Below are 9142 nucleotides of genomic sequence, written 5' to 3' on the forward strand. Positions count from 1 at the left end.
TCGAGTCCCGAAACCAAATAATTATTTTGTATATTTTTATTCTTTTTTTATTTATTTTGAATATTATTCCGAATACTTATTCCATGATTTCTCTGAATCATTCAATCCTAATAATTCAAAAATAAAATATTTCTATAAAGTATTTATAGATTTATTTGAAATTCTTTTCACGGACATGCGCAGAAGGTATACCTTTTGTCAGCATTGTGCTTTTAGAAAAGATTTGTCGTATTAAGAATGAAGTTCGATTGATGCTTTAAGACTGAAAGAACCTTGCTTGTTAAAGGAATAGGTGGCTTGGAGGTTAGAGTGACAGTTCTAATAATAGATTTTTGCTGGTCCTCAGTTCGAGTCCCGAAACCGAATAATTATTTTGCATATTTTTATTCTTTTTTTTTTTATTTTGAATATTATTCCGAATACTTATTCCATGATTTCTCTCAATCATTCAATCCTAATAATTCAAAAATAAAATAATTCTATAAATTATTTATAGATTTATTTGATATTCTTTTCACGGACATGCGCAGTTGGTATACCTTTTCTTAGCATTGTGCTTTTAGAAAAGATTTGTCGTATTAAGAATGAAGTTGGATTGCTTTTTTAAGACTGAACGACCCTTCCACGCTAAAGGAATAAGTGGCTTGCAGGTTAGAGTGACAGGTCTAATCATAGATTTTTGCTGGTCGTCAGTTCGAGTCCAGAAACGGAATAATTATTTTGTATATTTTTATTCTTTTTTCTATTTTGAATATTATTCCGAATACTTATTCCATGATTTCTCTTAATCATTCAATCGCAATAATTCAAGAATAAAATAATTCTATAAATTATTTACAGATTTATTTGAAATTCTTTTCACGGACATGCGCGGAAGGTATACCTTTTCTTAGCATTGTGCTTTTAGAAAAGATTTGTCGTATTAATAATGAAGTTGGATTGCTGTTTTAAGACTGAACGAGCCTTCCCCACTAAAGGAATATGTGGCTTGGAGGTTAGAGTGACAGGTCTAATCGTAGATTTTTGCTGGTCCTCAGTTCGAGTCCCGAAACCAAATAATTATTTTGTATATTTTTATTCTTTTTTTTTGAATATTATTCCGAATACTTATTCCATGATTTCTCTCAATCATTCGATCCTAATAATTCAAAAATAAAATATTTCTATAAAGTATTTATAGATTTATTTGAAATTCCTTTCACGGACATGCGCAGAAGGTATACCTTTACTTAGCATTGTGCTTTTAGAAAAGATTTGTCGTATTAAGAATGAAGTTGGATTGCTGTTTTAAGACTGAACGATCCTTCCACACTAAAGGAATAAGTGGCTTGGAGGTTAGAGTGACAGGTCTAATCATATATTTTTGCTGGTCCTCAATTCGAGTCCCGAAACCGAATAATTATTTTGTATATTTTTATTCTTTTTTTTTTATTTTGAATATTATTCCGAATACTTATTCCATGATTTCTCTCAATCAATCAATCGCAATAATTCAAAAATAAAATAATTCTATAAATTATTTACAGATTTATTTGAAATTCTTTTCACGGACGTGCGCGGAAGGTATACCTTTTCTTAGCATTGTGCTTTTAGAAAAGATTTGTCGTATTAAGAATGAAGTTGGATTGCTGTTTTAAGACTGAACGACCCTTCCACACTAAAGGAATAAGTGGCTTGGAGGTTAGAGTGACAGGCCTAATCATAGATTTTTGCTGGTCGTCAGTTCGAGTCCAGAAACAGAATAATTATTTTGTATATTTTTATTCTTTTTTTTTATTTTGAATATTATTCCGAATACTTATTCCATGATTTCTCTCAATCATTCAATCGCAATAATTCAAAAATAAAATAATTCTATATATTATTTATAGATTTATTTGAAATTCTTTTCACGGACATGCGCAGAAGGTATACCTTTTCTTAGCATTGTGCTTTTAGAAAAGATTTGTCGTATTAAGAATGAAGTTGGATTGCTGTTTTAAGACTGAACGACCCTTCAACACTAAAGGAATAAGTGGCTTGGAGGTTAGAGTGACAGGTCTAATCACAGATTTTTGCTGGTCGTCAGTTCGAGTCCCGAAACCGAATAATTATTTTGCATATTTTTATTCTTTTTTTTTTTATTTTGAATATTATTTCGAATACTTATTCCATGATTCTCTGAATCATTCAATCCTAATAATTCAAAAATAAAATAATTCTATAAATTATTTATAGATTTATTTGAAATTCTTTTCACGGACGTGCGCAGAATGTATACCTTTTCTTAGCATTGTGCTTTTAGAAAAGATTTGTCGTATTAAGAATGAAGTTGGATTGCTGTTTTAAGACTGAACGACCCTTCCACACTAAAGGAATAAGTGGCTTGGAGGTTAGAGTGACAGGTCTAATCATAGATTTTGCCTGGTCGTCACTTCGAGTCCCGAAACCGAATAATTATTTTGCATATTTTTATTCTTTTTTTTTTATTTTGAATATTATTCCGAATACTTATTCCATGATTTCTCTCAATCATTCAATCCTAATAATTCAAAAATAAAATATTTCTATAAAGTATTTATAGATTTATTTGAAATTCCTTTCACGGAAATGCGCGGAAGGTATACCTTTTGTTAGCATTGTGCTTTTAGAAAAGATTTGTCGTATTAAGAATGAAGTTGGATTGCTGTTTTAAGACTGAACGACCCTTCCACACTAAAGGAATAAGTGGCTTGGAGGTTAGAGTGACAGGTCTAATCATAGATTTTTGCTGGTCGTCAGTTCGAGTCCAGAAACAGAATAATTATTTTGTATATTTTTATTGTTTTTTTTTATTTTTTTTGTTTTGAATATTATTCCGAATACTTATTCCATGATTTCTCTGAATCATTCAATCCTAATAATTCAAAAATAAAATATTTCTATAAAGTATTTATAGATTTATTTGAAATTCCTTTCACGGACATGCGCAGAAGGAATACCTTTTCTTAGCATTGTGCTTTTAGAAAAGATTTGTCGTATTAAGAATGAAGCTCGATTGCTGCTTTAAGACTGAAAGAACCTTGTTTGTTAAAGGAATAAGTGGCTTGGAGGTTAGAGTGACAGGTCTAATCATAGATTTTTGCTGGTCCTCAGTTCGAGTCACGAAACCGAATAATTATTTTGTATATTTTTATTCTTTTTTTTATTTTCTTTATTTTGAATATTATTCCGAATACTTATTCCATGATTTCTCTGAATCATTCAATCCTAATAATTCAAAAATAAAATATTTCTATAAAGTATTTATAGATTTATTTGAAATTCCTTTCACGGACATGCGCAGAAGGTATACCTTTTCTTAGCATTGTGCTTTTAGAAAAGATTTGTCGTATTAAGAATGAAGTTGGATTGCTGTTTTAAGACTGAACGACCCTTCCACACTAAAGGAATCAGTGGCTTGGAGGTTAGAGTGACAGGTCTAATCATAGATTTTTGCTGGTCATCAGTTCGAGTCCAGAAACAGAATAATTATTTTGTATATTTTTATTCTTTTTTTTTATTTTGAATTTTATTCCGAATACTTATTACATGATTTCTCTCAATCATTCAATCGCAATAATTCAAAAATAAAATAATTCTATAAATTATTTATAGATTTATTTGAAATTATTTTCACGGACATGCGCAGACGGTATACCTTTTCTTAGCATTGTGCTTTTAGAAAAGATTTGTCGTATCAAGAATGAAGTTGGATTGCTGTTTTAAGACTGAACGACCCTTCCACACTAAAGGAATAAGTGGCTTGGAGGTTAGAGTGACAGGTCTAATCATAGATTTTTGCTGGTCGTCAGTTCGAGTCCCGAAACCGAATAATTATTTTGCATATTTTTATTCTTTTTTTATTTTTATTTTGAATATTATTCCGAATACTTATTCCATGATTTCTCTCAATCATTCAATCGCAATAATTCAAAAATAAAATAATTGTATATATTATTTATAGATTTATTTGAAAGTCTTTTCACGGACATGCGCAGAAGGTATACCTTTTCTTAGCATTGTGCTTTTAGAAAAGATTTGTCGTATTAAGAATGAAGTTGGATTGCTGTTTTACAACTGAACGACCCTTCCACACTAAAGGAATCAGTGGCTTGGAGGTTAGAGTGACAGGTCTAATCACAGATTTTTGCTGGTCGTCAGTTCGAGTCCCGAAACCGAATAATTATTTTGCATATTTTTATTCTTTTTTTTTTTTATTTTGTATATTATTCCGAATACTTATTCCATGATTTCTCTCAATCATTCAATCCTAATAATTCAAAAATGAAATATTTCCATAAAGTATTTATAGATTTATTTGAAATTCCTTTCACGGACATGCGCAGAAGGTATACCTTTTCTTAGCATTGTGCTTTTAGAAAAGATTTGTCGTATTAAGAATGAAGCTCGATTGCTGCTTTAAGACTGAAAGAACCTTGTTTGTTAAAGGAATAAGTGGCTTGGAGGTTAGAGTGACAGGTCTAATCATAGATTTTTGCTGGTCCTCAGTTCGAGTCACGAAACCGAATAATTATTTTGCATATTTTTATTCTTTTTTTTATTTTCTTTATTTTGAATATTATTCCGAATACTTATTCCATGATTTCTCTGAATCATTCAATCCTAATAATTCAAAAATAAAATATTTCTATAAAGTATTTATAGATTTATTTGAAATTCCTTTCACGGACATGCGCAGAAGGTATACCTTTTCTTAGCATTGTGCTTTTAGAAAAGATTTGTCGTATTAAGAATGAAGTTGGATTGCTGTTTTAAGACTGAACGACCCTTTCACACTAAAGGAATCAGTGGCTTGGAGGTTAGAGTGACAGGTCTAATCATAGATTTTTGCTGGTCATCAGTTCGAGTCCAGAAACAGAATAATTATTTTGTATATTTTTATTCTTTTTTTTTATTTTGAATTTTATTCCGAATACTTATTACATGATTTCTCTCAATCATTCAATCGCAATAATTCAAAAATAAAATAATTCTATAAATTATTTATAGATTTATTTGAAATTATTTTCACGGACATGCGCAGACGGTATACCTTTTCTTAGCATTGTGCTTTTAGAAAAGATTTGTCGTATCAAGAATGAAGTTGGATTGCTGTTTTAAGACTGAACGACCCTTTCACACTAAAGGAATAAGTGGCTTGGAGGTTAGAGTGACAGGTCTAATCATAGATTTTTGCTGGTCGTCAGTTCGAGTCCCGAAACCGAATAATTATTTTGCATATTTTTATTCTTTTTTTATTTTTATTTTGAATATTATTCCGAATACTGATTCCATGATTTCTCTCAATCATTCAATCGCAATAATTCAAAAATAAAATAATTGTATATATTATTTATAGATTTATTTGAAAGTCTTTTCACGGACATGCGCAGAAGGTATACCTTTTCTTAGCATTGTGCTTTTAGAAAAGATTTGTCGTATTAAGAATGAAGTTGGATTGCTGTTTTACAACTGAACGACCCTTCCACACTAAAGGAATAAGTGGCTTGGAGGTTAGAGTGACAGGTCTAATCACAGATTTTTGCTGGTCGTCAGTTCGAGTCCCGAAACCGAATAATTATTTTGCATATTTTTATTCTTTTTTTTTTATTTTGTATATTATTCCGAATACTTATTCCATGATTTCTCTCAATCATTCAATCCTAATAATTCAAAAATGAAATATTTCCATAAAGTATTTATAGATTTATTTGAAATTCCTTTCACGGACATGCGCAGAAGGTATACCTTTTCTTAGCATTGTGCTTTTAGAAAAGATTTGTCGTATTAAGAATGAAGTTGGATTGCTGTTTTAAGACTGAACGACCCTTCCACACTAAAGGAATAAGTGGCTTGGAGGTTAGAGTGACAGGTCTAATCATAGATTTTTGCTGGTCGTCAGTTCAAGTCCCGAAACCGAATAATTATTTTGCATATTTTTATTCTTTTTTTTTTTATTTTGAATATTATTCCGAATACTTATTCCATGATTTCTCTCAATCATTCAATCCTAATAATTCAAAAATAAAATATTTCTATGAAGTATTTATAGATTTATCTGAAATTCCTTTCACGGACATGCGCAGAAGGTATAACTTTTCTTAGCATTGTGCTTTTAGAAAAGATTTGTCGTATTAAGAATGAAGTTGGATTGCTGTTTTAAGACTGAACGACCCTTTCGCACTAAAGGAATAAGTGGCTTGGAGGTTAGAGTGACAGGTCTAATCATAGATTTTTGCTGGTCGTCAGTTCGAGTCCTGAAACCGAATAATTATTTTGCATATTTTTATTCTTTTTTTTCTTATTTTGAATATTATTCCGAATACTTATTCCATGATTTCTCTCAATCATTCAATCCTAATAATTCAAAAATAAAATATTTCTATGAAGTATTTATAGATTAATCTGAAATTCCTTTCACAGACATGCGCAGAAGGTATAACTTTTCTCAGCATTGTGCTTTTAGAAAAGATTTGTCGTATTAAGAATGAAGTTGGATTGCTGTTTTAAGACTGAACGACCCTTTCTCACTAAAGGAATAAGTGGCTTGGAGGTTAGAGTGACAGGTCTAATCATAGATTTTTGCTGGTCGTCAGTTCGAGTCCCGAAACCGAATAATTATTTTGCATATTTTTATTCTTTTTCTTTTATTTTGGATATTATTCCGAATACTTATTCCATGATTTCTCTCAATCATTCAATCCTAATAATTCAAAAATAAAATATTTCTATAAAGTATTTATAGATTTATTTGAAATTCCTTTCACGGACATGCGCAGAAGGTATACCTTTTCTTAGCATTGTGCTTTTAGAAAAGATTTGTCGTATTAAGAATGAAGTTGGATTGCTGTTTTAAGACTGAACGACCCTTCCACACTAAAGGAATAAGTGGCTTGGAGGTTAGAGTGACAGGTCAAATCATAGATTTTTGCTGGTCGTCAGTTCGAGTCCCGAAACCGAATAAATATTTTGCATATTTTTATTCTTTTTTTTTATTTTGGATATTATTCCGAATACTTATTCCATGATTTCTCTCAATCATTCAATCCTAATAATTCAAAAATGAAATATTTCTATAAAGTATTTATAGATTTATCTGAAATTCCTTTCACGGACATGCGCAGAAGGTATAACTTTTCTTAGCATTGTGCTTTTAGAAATGATTTGTCGTATTAAGAATGAAGTTGGATTGCTGTTTTAAGACTGAACGACCCTTTCGCACTAAAGGAATAAGTGGCTTGGAGGTTAGAGTGACAGGTCTAATCATAGATTTTTGCTGGTCGTCAGTTCGAGTCCAGAAACAGAATAATTATTTTGTATATTTTTATTCTTTTTTTTATTTTTTTTATTTTGAATATTATTCCGAATACTTATTCCATGATTTCTCTGAATCATTCAATCCTAATAATTCAAAAATAAAATATTTCTATAAAGTATTTATAGATTTATTTGAAATTCCTTTCACGGACATGCGCAGAAGGTATACCTTTTCTTAGCATTGTGCTTTTAGAAAAGATTTGTCGTATTAAGAATGAAGTTGGATTGCTGTTTTAAGACTGAACGACCCTTCCACACTAAAGGAATAAGTGGCTTGGAGGTTAGAGTGACAGGTCTAATCATAGACTTTTGCTGGTCGTCAGTTCGAGTCCCGAAACCGAATAATTATTTTGCATATTTTTATTCTTTTTTTTTATTTTGGATATTATTCCGAATACTTATTCCATGATTTCTCTCAATCATTCTATCCTAATAATTCAAAAATGAAATATTTCTATAAAGTATTTATAGATTTATTTGAAATTCCTTTCACGGACATGCGCAGAAGGTATACCTTTTCTTAGCACTGTGCTTTTAGAAAAGATTTGTCGTATTAAGAATGAAGTTGGATTGCTGTTTTAAGACTGAACGACCCTTCCGCACTAAAGGAAAAAGTGGCTTGGAGGTTAGAGTGACAGGTCTAATCATAGATTTTTGCTGGTCGTCAGTTCGAGTCCCGAAACCGAATAATTATTTTGCATATTTTTATTCTTTTTTTATTTTTATTTTGAATATTATTCCGAATACTTATTCCATGATTTCTCTCAATCATTCAATCCTAATAATTCAAAAATAAAATAATTCTATAAATTATTTATAGATTTATTTGAAATTCTTTTCACGGACGTGCGCAGAATGTATACCTTTTCTTAGCATTGTGCTTTTAGAAAAGATTTGTCGTATTAAGAATGAAGTTGGATTGCTGTTTTAAGACTGAACGACCCTTCCACACTAAAGGAATAAGTGGCTTGGAGGTTAGAGTGACAGGTCTAATCATAGATTTTGCCTGGTCGTCACTTCGAGTCCCGAAACCGAATAATTATTTTGCATATTTTTATTCTTTTTTTTTTATTTTGAATATTATTCCGAATACTTATTCCATGATTTCTCTCAATCATTCAATCCTAATAATTCAAAAATAAAATATTTCTATAAAGTATTTATAGATTTATTTGAAATTCCTTTCACGGAAATGCGCGGAAGGTATACCTTTTGTTAGCATTGTGCTTTTAGAAAAGATTTGTCGTATTAAGAATGAAGTTGGATTGCTGTTTTAAGACTGAACGACCCTTCCACACTAAAGGAATAAGTGGCTTGGAGGTTAGAGTGACAGGTCTAATCATAGATTTTTGCTGGTCGTCAGTTCGAGTCCAGAAACAGAATAATTATTTTGTATATTTTTATTCTTTTTTTTATTTTTTTTATTTTGAATATTATTCCGAATACTTATTCCATGATTTCTCTGAATCATTCAATCCTAATAATTCAAAAATAAAATATATTTCTATAAAGTATTTATAGATTTATTTGAAATTCCTTTCACGGACATGCGCAGAAGGAATACCTTTTCTTAGCATTGTGCTTTTAGAAAAGATTTGTCGTATTAAGAATGAAGCTCGATTGCTGCTTTAAGACTGAAAGAACCTTGTTTGTTAAAGGAATAAGTGGCTTGGAGGTTAGAGTGACAGGTCTAATCATAGATTTTTGCTGGTCCTCAGTTCGAGTCACGAAACCGAATAATTATTTTGTATATTTTTATTCTTTTTTTTATTTTCTTTATTTTGAATATTATTCCGAATACTTATTCCATGATTTCTCTGAATCA

Source organism: Argiope bruennichi, chromosome 10 (genome assembly GCF_947563725.1).
Source record: "Argiope bruennichi chromosome 10, qqArgBrue1.1, whole genome shotgun sequence".
Classification (NCBI taxonomy): domain Eukaryota; kingdom Metazoa; phylum Arthropoda; class Arachnida; order Araneae; family Araneidae; genus Argiope; species Argiope bruennichi.